We start from the raw sequence: 19,503 nt of genomic DNA on the forward strand, positions 1-19,503 counted from the left end.
CTCCAAGTGGGTCAAAACAGCTGAGCGTAGGCTTGAGGGAGTTGTATCAGATTTCTCCACACAGGTCACCGGCGCCAAAAGGGGGACCCGAGAAGCACGAGGACAAAGTGGCTCAACCCCAGGCTCTCCGACCCCGACCGAGTGACCCAGCGGACCTCTTATGCCGTCTGCCTGGGAGAAAAGGGGGACAGCTCGTACCACGGGAGCCAGTGTGCGGCGGGGAAACCACCTGCTAGGACCAGGGGACGACATCAGGACGGACGTGGCCCTGGCAGACGTGGACTACTCGGAAGCAGCAGACTGGAGGAGCAGGACCCTGGAGGCATCCTTACAGCAGACGACCCGGGAGGCATCATCAGCGGGCCGGAGAAGGAGGACCCTGGAGACATCTCTACAGCATCGACCCGGAAGCCGCCATCAGCGGGCCGGAGAACGAGGAGGAGGAAGACATCTCTCTAGCAGGCAGCCCAGAAGCTGCCGTCAGCGGATTGGGAGACAAAGACACGGCAAGCCGGGACGGCACAGGGAACTTGTCGAGGCAGCAGAGGAGTCTACTTCGCTCTGATCAGTTCTACCCGTGAAGGGCAAGCTGCATCTCCCCCTCCCTATTAGCTGTCCTTGTGGGCTATTCCTCCGGGGGGGGGGGGCTGATGATTCTAGCACTCAGCTACCCCCTCATGGTTCCTTCACTGCCATGGAAAGTGGTGTTCGGTCTCCATGAAGGTTTCAAGTACTCTGAATACCAGCTTCGGATGGATTTACGGACACAGTAGAAAAGAATGACCGTGGGTATATTTCAAAATGCCTTGTCTAAGTTTATCTCTGGAGAAGGAGATAAAAAGGGGGATTTGTAGAGTTATATTTGTATTTATTCATGTTAGCAAACTATGGATAAGCTTAAAATGGGAATAATTTGGGTAAAACTGTGAGCTGCATTTGGGGCCTGTTGACATGTGTTTTTGAGGACAAAGGAAGATGGGGGAAGGTGAGAGCATGTCCTGATTTGCATTCAACTTAGATCTAGCTGCAGTGTTTGTGATGTTAAGAGAGGTCCCTTGGGTTTCTCTGGTGCTTATCAACAGTAGCAGTTAAGTGAATACTGTTCAAACAATACCTGTGTTTGTGTTTTATATTGATTTCTCTGTTTTATCCTTTCATAAATGTAAGGACTACAAATGGCTATAAACATTCTGGGCTGGTTGGAGTAAACAGGGTTTTATGGCTCTGTGGGGGAGGTGTAGGTATGCAGGCCTTGAGACCTTTTGTTGTAAAGTGAGCCTGTTTGGTTTCCTGCTGCGTTTCCTGCTGCGTTGCGTCTCCCAATGAGATGACCTGAAAAGATGACCAGCTGACCTAACACCAAACCCCTCCTTCTTACTCTGGTATATATCCGGTGGATTCCCTGGCGTTCGGCCTCTTCTTCACATGCTGCCCTCGGGTGAAAGTAGCTCTGTAGTATGCGGACCAGAGCAGGAGTAAGCCGGCATTACTCCTTAAGCATTGCAATATAACTGTAATATATCATGTTGTATTGTAATGATTGTATTGCATTGTCATATTGCCATTAAAGTAGATTATTGTTAACGGTTACTTTGTAGATATGGATTCCTTCCTGTATTATAACCAGCTTCATAGGAACGCGCGGAGATTTGAAAAGCGGACCAGTTATCCCTCCAAATCTCCAACACTAATAAAGAGCAGTTTGATTATTAAGTATTATTCTGTTGATCGATGTCATTACATTTGGTGAAAAACACATAATGACTTGTTTAAGACTCGTTTTGTCAAAGTTTAGGACTTGACTTGACTTGAACTTGCCCATCCTGACTTGAGACTTGACTTGGACTTGCAAAACAATGACTTGAGACTTGACTCGGACTTGAGTGCAAAGACTTGAGACTTGACTCGGACTTGCAAAACAATGACTTGGTCCCACCTCTGATCTCTACTGTGAGTTCTGTGCTAAGTGCGTCAGCATTTTTTCGCTCAGGGCTAATTCAGAGGCTTGGTATGACCCTTGTGTTTCGTTTAGCTAAAAATGGTTAATATTGTATGATAGCTGAGTTTCTTCCCGTTAAGTGCACTGTAAAAAATGGCTGTGAAATCCAGTTATTTACAGTGTTTGTGCACAGTACATTACTGTATACCATTTTAGAGTATAATACCGTGTTTCCAACCAAAAATGATAGTAACTCTGGAGTTACTTTAAAAATAGCAGTAGTAATGTCCCAACTGTATACAATCACAGTAACCAACAATGTACTGTAGAAAATCACAGTAACCTTCAATTTACTGTAGATATTCACAGTAACCAACAATGTAGCTGTAAAAAAAGATCCTAATTTTACAGGAAATAACAGTACATTTTTATAGTAATTATCATGTTTTTTTAAATAACTTGCAAAATCCTGTAAAATGACAGATATTAACTTAAATTAACAACCCAAAACATTATTTTAAGTATTTTGACAATAACAACAAATAACATTTATTTCATTTTTTTTAAAAAGTAAATATACTATATATAATGTACAGTATTTTTGCACTTTCAGAAAATACATGCAGATGTACATAAAATAAAGATTATTATCTCTAATTAAATACGTAACTTGTAATATAACAGTAATATTTTTATTTAAGGTTACGTTTCTTCTTCTAGTTCAGTGAGTTTTGGTCGAACAGTGATGAGACGTATGGAATCTGTGGAATCTCAGCGTTTGTGCAGATACCATGAAGTAAAAAAGATCGGCTAACGGATTTGGCTAACTTGCTAGTTAGCTCTGCTCTATATATTACAAGCTAACATGACTAGCTAATGTCACAGTGTATGAACTGAGAAAATGAAAACGTTGCCATAGACATTGTTTACCAAATACTTTACCAAATACATTGTTGGAAAGGTCTTGACCTGGAGAGTAACATATGTCAGTATGAAGATTCCACATGGCTCCTGCTTTGAAATACTGACCTTTGAACCTTGACCTCGGTGCATATTTGAAGGCTTATAATTAAGCAACAAAAGGGACTACAGACATGGGACATACTGTTATCGAGAGCTCTTGACCTCAGCTATCATGTGAGTATAGTCAAAACTGGGAACAAAAGAAAAAAAGCTTTAAAAACGACCGCCGAGACGAGAGCTCATGCAGGAGAATTCTACCAAGATACTCAGCTAAATGCTGCCGCGATTAAATACCACATTATGTTCCAAACCACATCAAGGATTATTTCTGAAACATTATGGAGCTCAAATGCTTTTCTCTCTCGCGCGTTAGAACCTTTTTATATCCTGCTTTTTTACACATGCTCTCTCCAGTACAGCGTTAGCTCTGAGTGTTAGCGATGCTTGCTAATGTAAAAACAGGCCATATTGCTTCCAAAACACGCCGCTCATTGTTTCTAATAGCGACGTTTCTGATAGGGCCGTGAACGTAAAGCCAGCCCGCATTTCTGATATTACGTCATATCTGCAGCAAATCTGGATCAGCTCCGTTGTTCCCCCGTTTTTAGAGATTTGGGTACGGAGGAAAAGAGAGAGGGTTTTATTTTCTGACACTTTGTGAGTTCCCTGACACACCGGGGACACATATTCATGTATAAAAGACATCAAAAAGTGCATTTTGCATGATAGGGGACCTTTAAGATGTATGTTGTTTGTGTTTCTCAAAATGCGCCGACTGAAAACTGTGCTTTATTGTAGTTAAATAAATGTCTCTACTTTGACTACAAGGATTAGTTCCCTACTTATTGTTCCATGTTTCAGGCTGACCTATATGTCTCATCCCACCCCTCCCCCTCTGTCCAGCTCTTCTCCAAGGCGCCATATGGCCATGGATTAGAAAAAGCCGCATTTCCGAACATCCAAAAATGTCACATTGTTACAGAATACAGGAAGCTACATTGATGTGGTCCAGACACTTCAATCAGCTAGTGACACCGACTTTCAAACATGTTGCAAAGCATTTTAATACACCCTGTCATGAGGAATATTTAAGTATCATTCCAAGTTTTCCTGTAATATTTTACAAACGACTGATTCAGATTATCTCTTTTGAATCTTATAGTGTAAAAAAAAAAGACTGAGGCTACTTATGAAGTAAATGTGAGCGGTAGATGAGCACTTCTGTGGTATTTAGTAAATCTGCCCAACTCTCCAAGAGGGGTTTGTGTGAAAAAAGCAGAAACTCAGGTGTGGGAAATGTTCAGCGAGAAGGAATTTCTATTTACCTCAAGACATTTTGGTCAACTGTCAAACAAGTCAAGAAGAGAAAGCAGGGTCTGGCTCAGGCTGTGCCCAGCAGGAGAGGAACATTGCTACCCCAGACTTGGAATACTGTCACATTGAAGACTCCTGAACCCTACCAACATATTCTCTCTGGAGGCAGCAGATTGGAAGACTCTGAGGAAGTCTCACCCATAGTCCTGCTAAAGGTTTCTGCGGTCGTTAGGAAGCTCCTCAGCAGAAGAGCGCCAAGTAAAGGAGTCCACGTGTCTTGGGGTCTTATTCATATTGAGCGTGAAATGGATGGTGAGATGGACAAACGGTTTGATGCAGTGTCAGCTGTGATGGTATCTGATTTGTTTTATAATATATAGGCCTATGTTTGAGTGAGCTGAGCCCAAAATCCAAACTTTCTAGTAGTCCATCTACATACTAACCTTCAGCTATGGTCACGATCTTTGGTAAGGGACCAACAGAATAAATCTACTGATAAACCAGCCGGAAATTAGTTTCCTTCATGGATGGCTAGGTTCAGTAGAGATAGGGGGAATGAGAACAGACGTCCTTTGTGTCAAAAGAAGCCAGTTAAGGTGGTTCATGTATTGGGTCATAGGCGCCATCCCTTGTTTATTTTTTGGGGCATGTTTAATTTAAAGGAGAGCCCCAGGTTTGATCAGGAACACACTGGAATGATTTTATATTTGATCTAGGGAAACACCACCAGAAGGAGCTGGAAAACATTGATTAGATGGTGAAAGAAGAACAGTATATCAAAATTAGGTAGAACCTTAATCAGGCCCTCATCCTGCCATGACCATGATACCATTTTAAAGCCAACTACATGATGAAGATTGTTCATTCTATGCAGTTTTTCCCAACAATGAGTCATCTATGGTGCACAACTACAGTTTTACATGGACAGTGACAGAATCCATTTTGACCTGATCTGAAATTGATAATCAGGACAAGGACAATCAGACTTAATCTGATCAGACTGAAAGATATAGTGAGGCAAAAGTAGTGGATATTATCCGACAAAACCAGAGAGAAAAAAGTAATTGTATGAGTTGTCTTGCCTTTCACAGTTCTACCTCTCCTGGGATAGAGACCACCAACTTAATCATTAGAATATATTACAATTTGCAAATGTAACATTAACATTGCATCAAGGTTATCTGAATCAGATCAGCAGGTAACAGTGATTGATGAATCATATTTTACTTTCACCTCTTTCGAATACTCAAAGCAGCCCATCGCAATGTTAGGGATTAACAAGAAGTTATATAGGTAAACTAAAAAAGCACAACAGGCTGCAGATCCAAGTAAGTGTTTGGGTTAAGGTTAGGGCTAGACACATTTTTTACTCAAGAGAGCTTGTTTCAAGTCGAGTTGATTTATAGTTATTAATCAGCATTTTCTATGTATCTCTTTAAACAAAACTGTTAACACTTTTACAACCATGTACAATAGGACATGGTTTGTTTGGGTTGAAACTGATTCAGAGCTCTGAGGCTGGACGGGGAACTGGAACGTGTCAGGGATTAGAGATATTTATTGTTTCAGGCCGAGGTGAGCTGCTGTCAGCAGTATGTGAGCGCTGTGCAGAGCACCATGCAGAGCGCTGTGAATGTGTTAGTGTGTCAGACAGACTTCCCTCTTCTCCCTACAGGTCCTCTTGTTTGGCTCCTGACAGTCATACAGCCCAGGAGTTTAAACAAGTTGAATCAAGATCAATTAAAAACTATTTCACCTTAAGTCATGCTGTCTTCACTTCAATTTGTATCACTTAGGGGCACATCTATGTGTATTTACATTCAGGAAAGAATGAACAGAAATGTGTGTTGAGGAGAGTGTACTGATTACAGAATGTGTATTGTGTACATACTTCCATTGAAGCTAAAGTCAAAAATGCAGATCCCTGATAAATACCCATCCTAAAAAGATCCGCACTAGCTACTGATTCATAGAACAACCATTGGCTGGACGTGACGTGATAACGAAAAGGGTACCGGTTAGAGATGTCCCGATCCGATCACGTGATCGGGGATCGGAGCCGATCACGTGATTTTTAAAAGATCGGAATCGGGAGAAAAAGATCGGGGATCGGGAAATTCATTTTTTTTAAAATATTTTTATTATTTTATTTAATGTTACAAAACAAAAATGACCATGTTCACGTCTTAAAGTCATCCTGAGGACTTAGTTTTGGTTTAAAATGACACAACATCATGTATGTGTTGCTTCTTTTGGGCTTGTTTTCATAGACCTGGTTGCTTATTCCTCTCAAATCTGGCAACAGAGTGGGCGCAGTGTCTAATAGTAGCAGTAAGCTAACGAGAGGCTACGTTCAGCTGGTGACTCGGGAGTCGGGACAGAGAAAAGGTCAGGAGTTTGGAAGTATTATAAAATTGAAAGCGAAGGCAGTGTCACAGCCAGATGCAATGTTTGCAAGGCGGAGGTTCCGCTTGGTGGAAAGAACAGAGCTACGTTCAACACGACCAATCTAATACGCCACCTGAGAAACAAACACCAACAACACGACGAGTACACAGCGGCCACTCAGGGAACGGCACTGACACAACCAACACTTTAAGAGACTTTTAAAAGGAAAGAGAAACTGCCCCAGAACAGTGAAAAAGCCAAACAAATAACAACAGTCTCATGGAGCACTTGGAGCCACGTTATGAGTTGCCTTCTCATCACTACGTTACAGAGAAAGCTCTGCCTGCCCTTCACAACAAGCTTCGTGGCCACCTGCAAGCCCTGTTAACAGACCTGCCTGCTTTCGGATATACCACAGACATATGGAGTTCTTATGTGTGTCCAATGTCACTCCTTAGCTTCGCTGCACAGTGGATCAACTCCCAGTTTAATTTACAGCATGCGGCCTTGCAAGCTCAGAACTTTCGCAGATCTCACACAGCAGATCGTGTGAGGGAGGCGATCGAGGGGATGCTTAACAGTTGGGGAATAGATAAGCCACGGGTCCATGTCATTTTGCGGGACAACGCGCGAAATATGGTGAAAGCCATGGATGATTTTTTTCTCTTATGCATAAAGATCGGATCGGGAAAAATCTGCATATTGTCAAAGTCAAATGATCGGAATCGGATCGGGAGCAAAAAAAGGTGATCGGGACATCCCTCGTACCGGTGCACCAACTTGTGGTTTGTTTACAAATAAAACGTCAGAGAATATGGGCCTTGTGGGAGTTTACACCATGTAGAAAGATTAGCCACATGATGAGAAACAGGCTGAGCTGCAACAAGGCCATGCTAACAGTTTCTTAATGAGTTAGTTAGCATTAGGTATACAGTAGGTAGATGTTAAGCTAAAAAGGCTTTTGATGTAGTCACCGGGGTGTCCGGTGCCTTGTTCAAGGGCACCACGGCAGGGCACAAGAGGTGAACTGGGACCTCTCCAAGTACCAGTCCACACTCCATATTTTATGTCTGGTCGGGGACTTGAACCGGCAACCCTACAGCTCCCAGTCCAAGCACCTACTGACTGAGTCACTGCCGGACAGTTAAATAATGTAATGTGTTTTCATATGCTTGCAAGAGGCGTGGGTACAGTGACGAAGGTAAGTTCGTCACTGTGGACTGACGGCTTCGGGCTTTGCATATTGCACATATTTTGAAAAGTGTTCCCTTTCCCCATGTCTGTTGCTGTTGATTGTGTGCACCTGGTGCCCTGTGTTGTCTCCTCCCCCCTCACCTGTGTCTTGTTGGGTTAATTAGTGTGGGTATTTAGGCTCTGTGTTTCCTGTTTTTGTTTGGTGTGTGAGATCCTTGTGGCTGGTGACTGTGCTCACGTGAACAGCGAGATTGAGGCTGTGTCATGTGCCAGTGAGTAATAAATGCCCACACCGGGTTGTATTTTGGACGTTCTGCCTCCTTGCTTGGTCAGGCCGCTCAACGGTCAGTCTCACAGGTACTACTCGTGTTTATGTGGAATAGATCCTTTGCTCAGACATGACTGCCATTAAAGCACTGTACCTGTAGGAACTTGCATTCTGTAAACTGGAAGCAACCCGTGCCCCTCCCTCTAAATCTGACTGGCCTAAGATTGGTTCACATTTTTTAAAATCTGTCTTTAAACAATACTCACGTATCCATATTTCAGACAGAGGAGGCCTCATATTATCCTCAGATTAACTTTAGAATGCATATCCTAATGACTAGTATCGACAGGAGGAATGACTGCAGCAAGCCAAACCAGTTTTTGGATACCTAAATGACAGACAAAAGAAAATAAATCCTTTAAGCCAATACTGAACCCATATGAAATCCTCCAGGCCTGACAGCAGAAACCAACATATATATATATATATATATATATATATATATATCTCTCTCTTTCTCTTTTTCTCTTTCTCTCTCTCTCTCTTTCTCTTTTTTCTCTCTCTCTCTCTCTCTCTCTCTCTCTCTCTCTCTCTCTCTCTCTCTCTCTCTCTCACACACACCATGTATACATCACTTCAGGGGACATTACATTGACTTACATGCATTTCCTGGAGACTTATCCTAACCTTAACCATAGCCAACACATGCCTAACCCTTACCCTAACCCTAAACCTAAACGTAACCAAGTCTTCACCCTAAAATGAATGATTCCTCCATTTTGTCCCCATAAGGGAGGCGAGTCCCTACACGTGACTGTGTAGACAGATTTAGGTCCCCACAAGTATAGTAATGCTAGGCCACACACACACACACACACACACACACACACACACACACACACACACACACACACACACACACACACACACACACACACACACACACACACACACTGAGCTCTGTTGGCCGGCCCTGTGCCTAAATCGCTAAACAGGACTCAACGGGTCAATAACCGGTATCTTAATATAAACAGAGGAGGGAAGTAACTAAGTACATCTACACAAGTACTGCACTAAAGTATAATTTGGAGATACTTGTACTTTACTTGAGTATTTTCCATGCTACTCTACTCACTACAATTCAGAGGTAAATGGTGTGCTTCTACTCCACTACATTTATTTAATCCCTTTAGTTACTTCACAGATGAATGATGTGAAATATAATCAAGTGTTGAATCAGACTTTAGTTCCACCTGGAGTAAATCCACCAGCTACCCTGCAGTATACAAAGTCATTCAGACTAGCTGCACCTTTACCAGCTGAGAACACTTTCATGATCAATCATTATAAAACATATCATATATATTATTCTGAAATGGACCAATCAAACAATCACTACTTTTACTTTTGGTATTTTAATTATATTTTAATGCTAATGCTTTTGTACTTTTACTTGAGTAACATTTTGAATGCAGGACTTTTACTTGTAACAGAGTATTCCTACACTCTGGTACTTCTACTTTTACTCAAGTACAAGATCTGAGTACTTCTCCCACCTCCGAATATAAATATTGATTGCAAAGAGTATGACTAAAAAGGATCAGTTGCAATGACAAAGACAGACTTTTCAGATTGTTCAGCCGCTTTAAGCAAACTCTGCTCTCTTAAACGTTGTTTTCACTCGCTCTTTTTGAAGAAACAGCCCAGCTGACAGACAGAGAGAGAGTAGCTGGGAACACAGTGGAACATTTAGCAGCTGAAGAGACAGAGACTTCTCAGAGGCCCAACCCAGCCAAACCGTGCCCTCCTGGAAGAGTGACAACACAACTTTACTGGGCAAACACTCTGAGTGCACAGGATGAAAGGTCTGGATATGGTATTTATCAATTATTTAAATCCGCTTATCAACTGTAAACTTAAAGCGACAGTGGAGGCCTCGATCATTCAACATAAACACAATGAGAGATGTATTTGATTGATCAGCTGTCAGTGGAAATGATGCTTCACTAAGCGCAGCAGAGAAAAGATTTTTCATGGACCCCGGCGATAGTGATCAAAAATATTCCGAAAAGGTGGTTTTCATTTTACGAAAAAAAATAGTACTAGTATTTTTAATATAGAGGTGTAAATGAATTAACATGAAATATAGAGTGAAACCATGTTTATTATTGATAAAGGCTAGAACAGAAAACAAATGTCTTAGTGACCTGTACTGTTAGAGGTATAATAAACTGTGCTTTCTGCCATCTGAATGGCCAATAACATCTAATGTCCCCATGTTCCTTTTAATAAACAATGTTACATATGTACGCTAAATGTCATATTTTCCTTTATGTGAACACATGAATCACATCAATAATTCTGCATGCATTACTGAACATGGGATTTTTGTTATTCTTTTTTTGTAATTCTTTATTTATTTGGGGTCACATTATATTAAAAGTGCAGTTTTGCAAATCATATATTTTTAGAGACCCGAAAATGACAAATTAAATACAGAACAAAAATAGTAAAATAAAATAAGCAATCAAATGTTTAAAAGAAGTTCCTTGGTTTTCTCCTCTGGGAATAAGCTTCTGTTGTTGAAGTTTGTACAGTGCTTAAACTAATGACAGAGGCTTCAGCACATGCTTGATCCACAGACGTATAGATGTGCTCACTCAGACTGAACATCATCCAGAGCCTCTGTTCCCTACATGTGACTCCTGTCTGCTTCCTGCATGCTGAGAGGGATCATTTGTAGCCTCTAGATGTAAAAGCTATCACATTATTTCATAGTGAAGTCATTTTTAAGCTGCAGCCAGAAGAGCTTGAGAAAACACTGAATGGAGTTACAGAGAGCAGAGATTTCCTAAGCAGGAATGCAGACGTTATAAACATCTCAAATGAATTCTCCTTCATTGAACTATAACAGGGAAACTGCTCAAGTGTAGGCACAAAAAGAGGATGTCTTTCCTATATTTAAATGTGTGTCAAATAGGTGCAGAATCATCCAATGTCATTCAGTTAACCTACAAAAACAATGCAAAGCACAGCTGGAGCACTTAGTTAATGTGCATGTGTTGTTGGTATGGTGAAATCAATGCTTTTTTCTACCTTCTGTCATCTATCTACACACCCTGCGTGTAATATGGAAGTGGATGTATTAATGCTCCACTGTCTGCTTAAACTAGGCTCTTTAACTTTAAGGTCCCATTGTAAGCAATGTTTAAATTCTGGAAACAGCTTTGCTTTGTGGTGAATGTACAGTATAAGTAATGTATTACACAAAAGCTTAATGTGGTAATTGTATTGACCCTGTGTGTTTTTTTTAACAATAAATAGTTACAGATATAGCAATTTATATGTAATTTGACGATATTCGTTTTTTTATTAAGAATAAAACGTTAATTATGGACAATTTAAATGTCTGTACACTCCTTTTATGAATGGTTAGACCATTTAAAATGTAATAATGGAATGTGGAGAATTATACATCTTTTCAGCAGTACTGTTAGTGAATTGGAGAATGGATTTGATTGTTAATAGTATAATAAAAGGGTATATTTTACATGTCAACAACAATAAAGCCACAGCTCACTGCTCACTTTGTTAATGTTCAATGTAGTAAGCATTCATTGTTACTGTGTTGTAACTGTGAGAGTGAGTTTCTGTGATTTCAGCTTTTGTTCCAAATCAACTGCTGTTTACATGGAAATAAATAAGTGAATCTATCAGTTTAAGGTAGTGGAGCTTCTTAGGATATTTGAGGCTGATCCAGAGAAACACAGATGTGAACTTCCTGTTCTTATCAGAGGCATCAATCTAACAGTGAGCTGAAGACCTTCTCTTTTAATAAAGCCCATAGTTAGGGCTGGTTTCACATTATTCCCTATGTTTGTTCTCCTGGGTCCTACATTTGATGGTATCTTATTTTAATTGTATTGTTTTTATTTTATTTGTATTGTCTTTTGTTGTATTTAATTCATTGCATTTTTATTTTACAATCTATCTTGTATTTTCATTATTTTCCTGTAATTGTATTTATTTTTTAGCACTGTCATTCATGTTTGTTAATCTGTCAAACCCACTGAGGGTAACTGTGATATTGGGCTATATACACTTTGATTTGATGTGACACATACTACTTGCTTTAATTAAAATACATTGAGAGGCAATAGTCTACCTAAAAACACGTTTTAATTTCGAGTTCACACCATTGGTTGAAATATGAAAGCAGCAGCAGTGATGTGAACGGAGCCTCCAGTCTGGTTTTATAGTTTGGGTTGATCGTGCCTTTTGCGTCGTGACTAAAGGATACTTATGTTTATTTACATGACCAATCTGTCTCCCTGTTTTAACACACTTTGATGGGGAAATAGTCATTTAAACTGCACTAGTATTTACGTTACCATATTCCATTATGGTCAGACGCATCATAGTCTGAGAGAGCCTAGATTAAAATATAATCCAGAGTATCCTACCTTTGGGTTACATTACATGGCCATGCATTTCGAAGACTCCCAATTCCAGGTCAAACCATTAAAATATTCCATGTTTTCAGGTATTTAAAAAAATAGATACCGAGGTTATCTGGTCCTTCCAAAACTACACATTCACTTTATATAAAAGCGATTTAACGGTAAATCCGTGCAAAAATAAAGTAGGGTAACGCTGGGTTTAGCCTGAAAAAAAGTGGCTCCAGAACTCCAAACTCCACTCATCAAATATCCACTGCATGAAAACCCATCCAGGAATGCAGAAAAGAGTTGGATTACAGTCATTAATCTGCTGCGTTTGCCTTTCTGCTCAGGTATGGGTGATGTGTTCAGGGACTTGATGAGCTCTCTCTCGGCGGAGGGCGGAGTCAGCATTCTGTCGAGACCGCTGTTTTCCCTGAGCTCCGCCTGCCAGGCTGCACTTCCGCCCGGCCTGCCCAGCTTCTTGGACCGTGCTCTGTAGGATATACCGCGTTGGGATGGGAAAAAGTATATGTAGACTACTCAACAGAGGGGGAGAAGTACTCACATCTTGTATTAAAGTAAAAGATGAAATGCCAAAGTGCAGTAATACTCTGTAACAAGTAAAGGCCTGAATTCAGAATGTTACTCAAGTAAAGGCACAAAGTATAAACTAAGCACTATTTTTGACATAGCCTACTTGTACTTCACTTTGGTATTCTTCATTTTATGCTATGTTGAACTTTTTACTCCCCCCATTATATAACACTCATAAATCATAACCTACTGGATACTTTGTTCATGCCTACAGGCTGTAGGCTACAGCAGTAGGCTACGTTAGTCTACTTATGTTTTACAACGTATTCTAAAAAGTAACAATAAATATCTCAACCTTTACAAACTACAACATTAAAATGAAACAACATGTAAAAAGATAAAACCATAATATTATTCTATAGGCCTACTTGGAAAAGGGAGAGATTACTTTTGATATTTGAAGTACATTTTGCTGATGTGTATTTTTACAGTTAGAAACTGGTTAATGCATTTATATCAGAATGCAATTTAAAAAACAGTTTGAGCCTGCACAACTTAAAAGTCTATACACTTATTGCGTGAAGGGTGGGAAGGTAGAAAATATAATAATGAAATGTTGAGAATTAAACATATTTTCAGTACAGGCATTACCAGTGGTGAACTGGGAAATTGAAATAGATTTTGTTATCGAGAAAATATATTTTTTAAATACATGTTTGACATAAAAAAAATGCACAGTTTACGGCTCATCTGGAGGCATCAAATCAGTATAGTTGTCAGAATTGATGAAACCCAACGAAGCCTGAGAGCTTATTTCCATTTTTGTCTCTAAAGAAGTTCCACTGAACACTGTGTTCTCACTGTTCTGGGGCTACTCCTTTAGCCGAAGGATGTCACAACAGGGGGAGGACGGCTTGAAGCCACAGAGTCTTGAAATAGGCTTAGGAACAAGTTAAGCATATGGCATTGCCCATGAGGCTTTGCGTAAATTAAATCAGGAAGACTACCTTTACGTTCATTCATTCTCATTTCTCCGTCACTCCTCAGCCACATCTAGTAAGCTGATTGTGTTATGTTATAGTTAAACAAGATGTTACCTCCAACAGCCAATCACTGTGCTGATGTCAAACTTTAAATCTGACCTCCATCCACCTCCTGTCATCACATATAGCGCATAGGTCCAGCTCTAGAAGTCCTCTCCTCACCAAATGCAGATCTCCAGCATCCTCTTTATCCCATCAATGTCCCCAGCATGTGTGTAGAAAAATCTCTCTATATTGGAATTACTGTTTGCCATGTGAGTAAGCTTGTTTTCTAAGATTTTTCTTAAAGGTCCCATGTCATGGCCATTTCTACTAATCATAATTCCATTGTTGAGGTCTACTAAAATACATTTATATATTTCAATGTTCCAAAATCACATTGGTTTCTCATACAGCATCTCTGTAGGCCTATGTGTATATTCACTCTCTGTCCTAAACGGCTTGTTGGAGCTCCTGCCCCCCCCCCCCCCCCCCCTTCCGAGTCCACCACCGTTACAGCGGAACATCAGTGATCATGTGTCACAATGGCGTTAGCAACCAGAAAATGACACCAGTAATGACAAACAGGTGAGAATGCTGCGTGGGGTCTGGGTGCCGTGTTGGAGGGACGCTGCGTGGCTCGCTGCTGTGAGGAGCGGACAGTGTGAGCTAGCTTGCTGCGGGGGATCTGCGAGACACAGCAACAACAACAAAAACACACACACACACACACACACACACACTTGCAGCCTGGCTGTGAGTCTGCGTGTGTGCTCAGAACAAGCCCAGGACGAGCCCCGCCGCGTCTCGCCATACACCCCCAGTTTCCACCGGGTCCGTCTGCGCCGCGTTACGGCTGCGCCGCGGCGGTCGTAACATCAGTCAATGCTTTCCAAAAGCACAAGCAGTGAACTCCAGGCCCACGTGACTGAACTCAAAATTGAAAGAAACAGACTAAGAAATGACGTAAGCTCCATGATCAAAACTTGCCAAAAAGAATTTCATCAATGTCAAAACTGAGGAAAACAAAAATAAACCCTGTGAACTTTGGAAATTACTCAATAACCAGCTTGGCTGCAGTAAAAAACTCAAAACGAGATTTTCTAACTTAAACATAAAGACAGATAACAGGCTCATCACAGACAAACTGGATGTGGCCAAGTACTTGAACATTTTTTTCACAAACATAGCCACAACTCTTGTAAATAAATTACCCTCCCACTCAGGGCTTTTTGGAGTAGATCACATCATGATCTACTACAAAAACCTAGGGGTACGCAAAGATGATTTCAGTCTAGCAAGGGTAACAACAGCAGAGGTACTCATTAAACTGAGCGCCCTCCAACCTAACAAGGCCACTGGCCACGACAATATCCCCTCCAAATTCCTCAGAGACACAGCAACCGCCATCTCACCAGTCATAGCTCACATAATTAACCTCTCCATAAAACAGGGAAAAGTACCCAAAGACTTCAAAATTGCAAGAGTAACCCCCCTGCACAAAAAGGGCAGCAAATTGGACCCAGGCAACTACCGCCCTGTTTCTATACTTACCTCCATCTCGAAAGTCATGGAAAAAATAGTATATGAACAGGTCGAAAAGTACCTCGCGGAAAAGAAACTAATCTATGAATTTCAATCTGGCTTTAGAACATCCCACTCCACTGACACATGCCTTCGTATTTTGAGCGACCACATCAAACAAGAGGTGGATGAGGGCAAGTACTGCGGCATGGTGATGCTGGACCTACAAAAGGCTTTCGACACTGTCAATCACCCCATTCTGATTGACAAGCTAAAAGCAATTGGTTTTGATAAACTATCGGTGAGCTGGATGCAATCCTACCTGGAGGGGAGAGAACAGATGGTGGAGGTAAATGGTACTCTGTCCCCCCCCCCTCCCAGTGAGCTGTGGTGTTCCACAAGGAAGCATATTAGGTCCGTTACTGTTCCTAATTTATGTAAATGACATGTCATCAGCATGTGACTGCAACTTGTTCCTGTTCGCGGACGACTCAGCCCTGCTGGTCTCTGGCAGGAACAGGTTGCAGGTTGAAAAAACCCTCAGCTCCGAGCTCGGCAGAATCTGCACCTGACTCGCCGATAATAAATTATCATTACACCTGGGTAAAACAGAGTCCATTCTCTTCGGTTCGAAACATAATCTCAGCAAATCCGACGACTTCTCAGTTGCAGTGGGCGACATTATTGTCACAAGTAAGAAGGAAATTACATACCTAGGATCTATTCTTGAGGCAAACCTCTCCTGTGACAAAATGGCATCCAATGTAATAAAAAAAGTAAATCAAATAACTAGATTCCTATACCGGATCTCCTCTCTGGTAAACAAAAACACCCTGAAAACTCTGGCAGGAGCACTCATTCAAGGGTACTATGACTATGCTTGCACGTCATGGTACCATAGCACCTCCAAGGCGCTAACAATAAAACTTCAAACATCGCGAAATAAACTGGTCAGACTACTGCTTGACCTTTCATCTAGAACCCACCTCACCTCTGCCCACTTTGACAACCTAGGATGGCTTAGAGTAGACGACAGAGTACAGCTACTTGCAATGGGCCTGGTCTACAAGATCCACTACACCTCTACGGTACCCATGTACATGTCAAAATTCTTCCCAAAGGTCAAGGAATACCATGATCATAACACCAGAGGGAGCTCCACAAATCATGTGAAACCCAGATTTAGCACAAAAAAGGGGGAATACACGTTTCGCAATTATGCCACATCAAGGTGGAACGCTCTTCCCACAACTGTAAAGGAAAGTAAAACTATACTTACCTTCAAAACCTCTCTTAAAGAGCACCTTCGGGGGAGAGCATTGCAAAACTGGCCCCGGTAATGGTACAAATCTCAACCTGTCGTTCAATGGACAGCTTCCCCCCCCCCCATCTATGTATATACTCACATTTTAGACTCTGTTACTAACTGTATATCTGTAGACTTGGTATGTCTTAAATGTCCGGTTAGGATGTATTAGAACGAAATCTAAAATGAAAATTGTAAACAAGCAATCTGTATGTAAAAAAACCACCTGTATGTAAATTGTAAATAAGCCATCTGTATGTCAAATATGTCTTATATGTCTTACATGACACGATGAATTGGAAATGGGGGACCCTGATGTAAACAAGACGAAAGTCTTTCTCTGGTCTGCATCCCCTTAACAATTGTATGTTTTGAGCTGTACTGTACTGTACCCAATATACAAGCTGTTAATAAACTTTTCAATCAATCAATCAATCGCGGCCACTCTAGTCAATGGGTGCTATTCCAACACACGCGCCACGTTACGGCTCAGACGCGTCCCAGAAGCGGCTCGGCGCAGCGGCTCGGCGCAGCGCTTCTCTAAAATTACCCCTAGTTTCCACTGGGTCCGTCTGCGGCGCGTTACCCCCAGTTTCCACTGGGTCCGTCTGCGCCGCGTCACGGCTGCGCCGCGGTTTTGGTCCAACCTCCTCAAGCGCCATAACCCACCGGACGCGTTTCAGAAGCGTAGCGTCGTGCGTGCAGGCTCGCAGTTTTGTTATTGATTCGGGCATCCTGGACATTTGTACTTCTACAAGAAAGTAAGTAGGCTACGTAGTTAAATGTTTTATTTTTGTGTCTGTTTAAATTGTGTTTATTGTTGTCCTATTTTGTTGTGTTGTAGTCTACAGACATAGTTAATAATAATTGTAATTGTCCCGTTATAAACTACATGAATCAAATATGTGTTGCTGTATTTTAGTGGTAAACAAATGCATCATCATAATTATTCTATATATATAATTTGCGAATATTCGCTTCGCTCTAAACGCTCCTATCGCATCACTCTAGTCTAATTGTCCGTTCACCCCGGACGCAATGCGAATATTCGCTTCGCTCTAATCGCTCGAGTTTCACCACGGCTGCCAGCTGTGTTTACTCGCATCATTCAAACAAGACGCGCTGGCTCGGGAGCTACAACTACAACAAAATGAACATATTTTACCGTGATTAAATTGTAATACACGTTTCTAAATGATGCTGAAGTAACAACATACTGATGCCGGTTAGTAAAAACCATGAATTAATGCTTGACAAGTAGGGGTGTAACGGTATCCGTATTCGTCCCGTAACGTCACGGTTCGGACGTCACGGTTCGGCACACGCAGTCACACGACGAATACGCCTTTTTTTTTTACGAGTGGAAAATAAATCTGTCATTCAGGGCAGTATCCACTACACTATATATAATCCAGTGGGCGGTATTGCGCCTAAAAGCTGTTTGCCAGCCGCCCTTAAACAACAAATGAAGAACAAGAAGAAACACAACAACAAAACGAACAAACTACAAGAAGAAGAAAAGTTAGTATGGCGATTTCAGATAACACACAGGAGCTAGAAGACCCACCTGCTTCTTTTAAATCAGCTGTGTGGGAACATTTCGGGTTCCCTGTGGACTACAATAACGATGAAGAGTGCGAGTGGTGGATCGGACGAGTGGTGGATTGGACGAGGATGGTGTGTCGGCGTTGTTCGACAGCGGTGCGGTATGCTAATGGAAACATACGGCAAAAGACAACAGCAGTTCAACAGCTGATCCCTGCTGTTTTTAATAAGCCAATAGACATGAGAGCCGAGAGAACAAAATAAATAACGGAAGCTTTTGGCATATGTTTTTCAACGACTTTGCGCTCTTGAAACACTTTCTTATTATTTAGGATGTAATATTTTCAAGACATTCTTTTTAGTTTTACAGCTTGATGAAACCTTTTTGTTTGACATCAGCCATTATAGATAATATGGCCATCTGAGTGTGTATGGTTTGTTTTTAACTGTTTAATACAGTTCATTATTCAAAATGTCAGAGTTCCTTATTTTTAAACTGAAACTTGCACTACTGTTCAAACATAAATAACAACAAACCTGTAATTATGCATCTGGGACTTTTTTTGCTATTTCTTGTTGTACCGAACCCGTACCGAACCGTGACCCCCAAACCGAGGTACGAACCGAACCGTGACTTCTGTGAACCGTTACACCCCTATTGACAAGTCTGCAGACAAGACAGCAGGCGAAAAACCTTTTAAAATGCTTGTTTTCTGAATGGAGATTGGGTCGACCAGGCTAAGCTAACGTTGTATATGCTCACTCCACACTCATAACAACGGCCTACAGACATAAATAAACCAGCGACTGTATTCGCCATGACACAGACAGTCTGTGGTTTGTACTTGTTTAACTTTTGTCCAGTTTCTGAACAGATATGAGGAGCTGTGAGCTCTGAGGGCTAACAGCTAACGGCTGATGTTTTCTGGTTGAACGTCAGTGACGGCAGGCTGAGATCCTCACCGCTGATTGGCTTCCGTGAGAACGCGTCACGTGAATTTGACGCTCGAGTTGATAAAATTGAACTCTCGCGGCACCGTTCAATCGCCTCAATCGTGTGATTC

The 19,503-nt window shown here is 41.4% G+C and overlaps 1 protein-coding gene across 1 annotated transcript in view; it reads right to left on the bottom strand.

The window, feature by feature from the left end:
* Positions 1 to 12,896, bottom strand: part of pdzd2 (PDZ domain containing 2) — a gene marked incomplete at its 3' end in the record, with an annotated part of 44,347 nt that extends 31,451 nt beyond the window's left edge. The window contains 1 exon segment of the mRNA XM_034199285.1: positions 12,530 to 12,896.
* Positions 12,897 to 19,503: the final 6,607 nt, after the last annotated feature.

Source organism: Gymnodraco acuticeps, unplaced genomic scaffold (assembly GCF_902827175.1).
Source record: "Gymnodraco acuticeps unplaced genomic scaffold, fGymAcu1.1, whole genome shotgun sequence".
NCBI lineage: Eukaryota > Metazoa > Chordata > Actinopteri > Perciformes > Bathydraconidae > Gymnodraco > Gymnodraco acuticeps.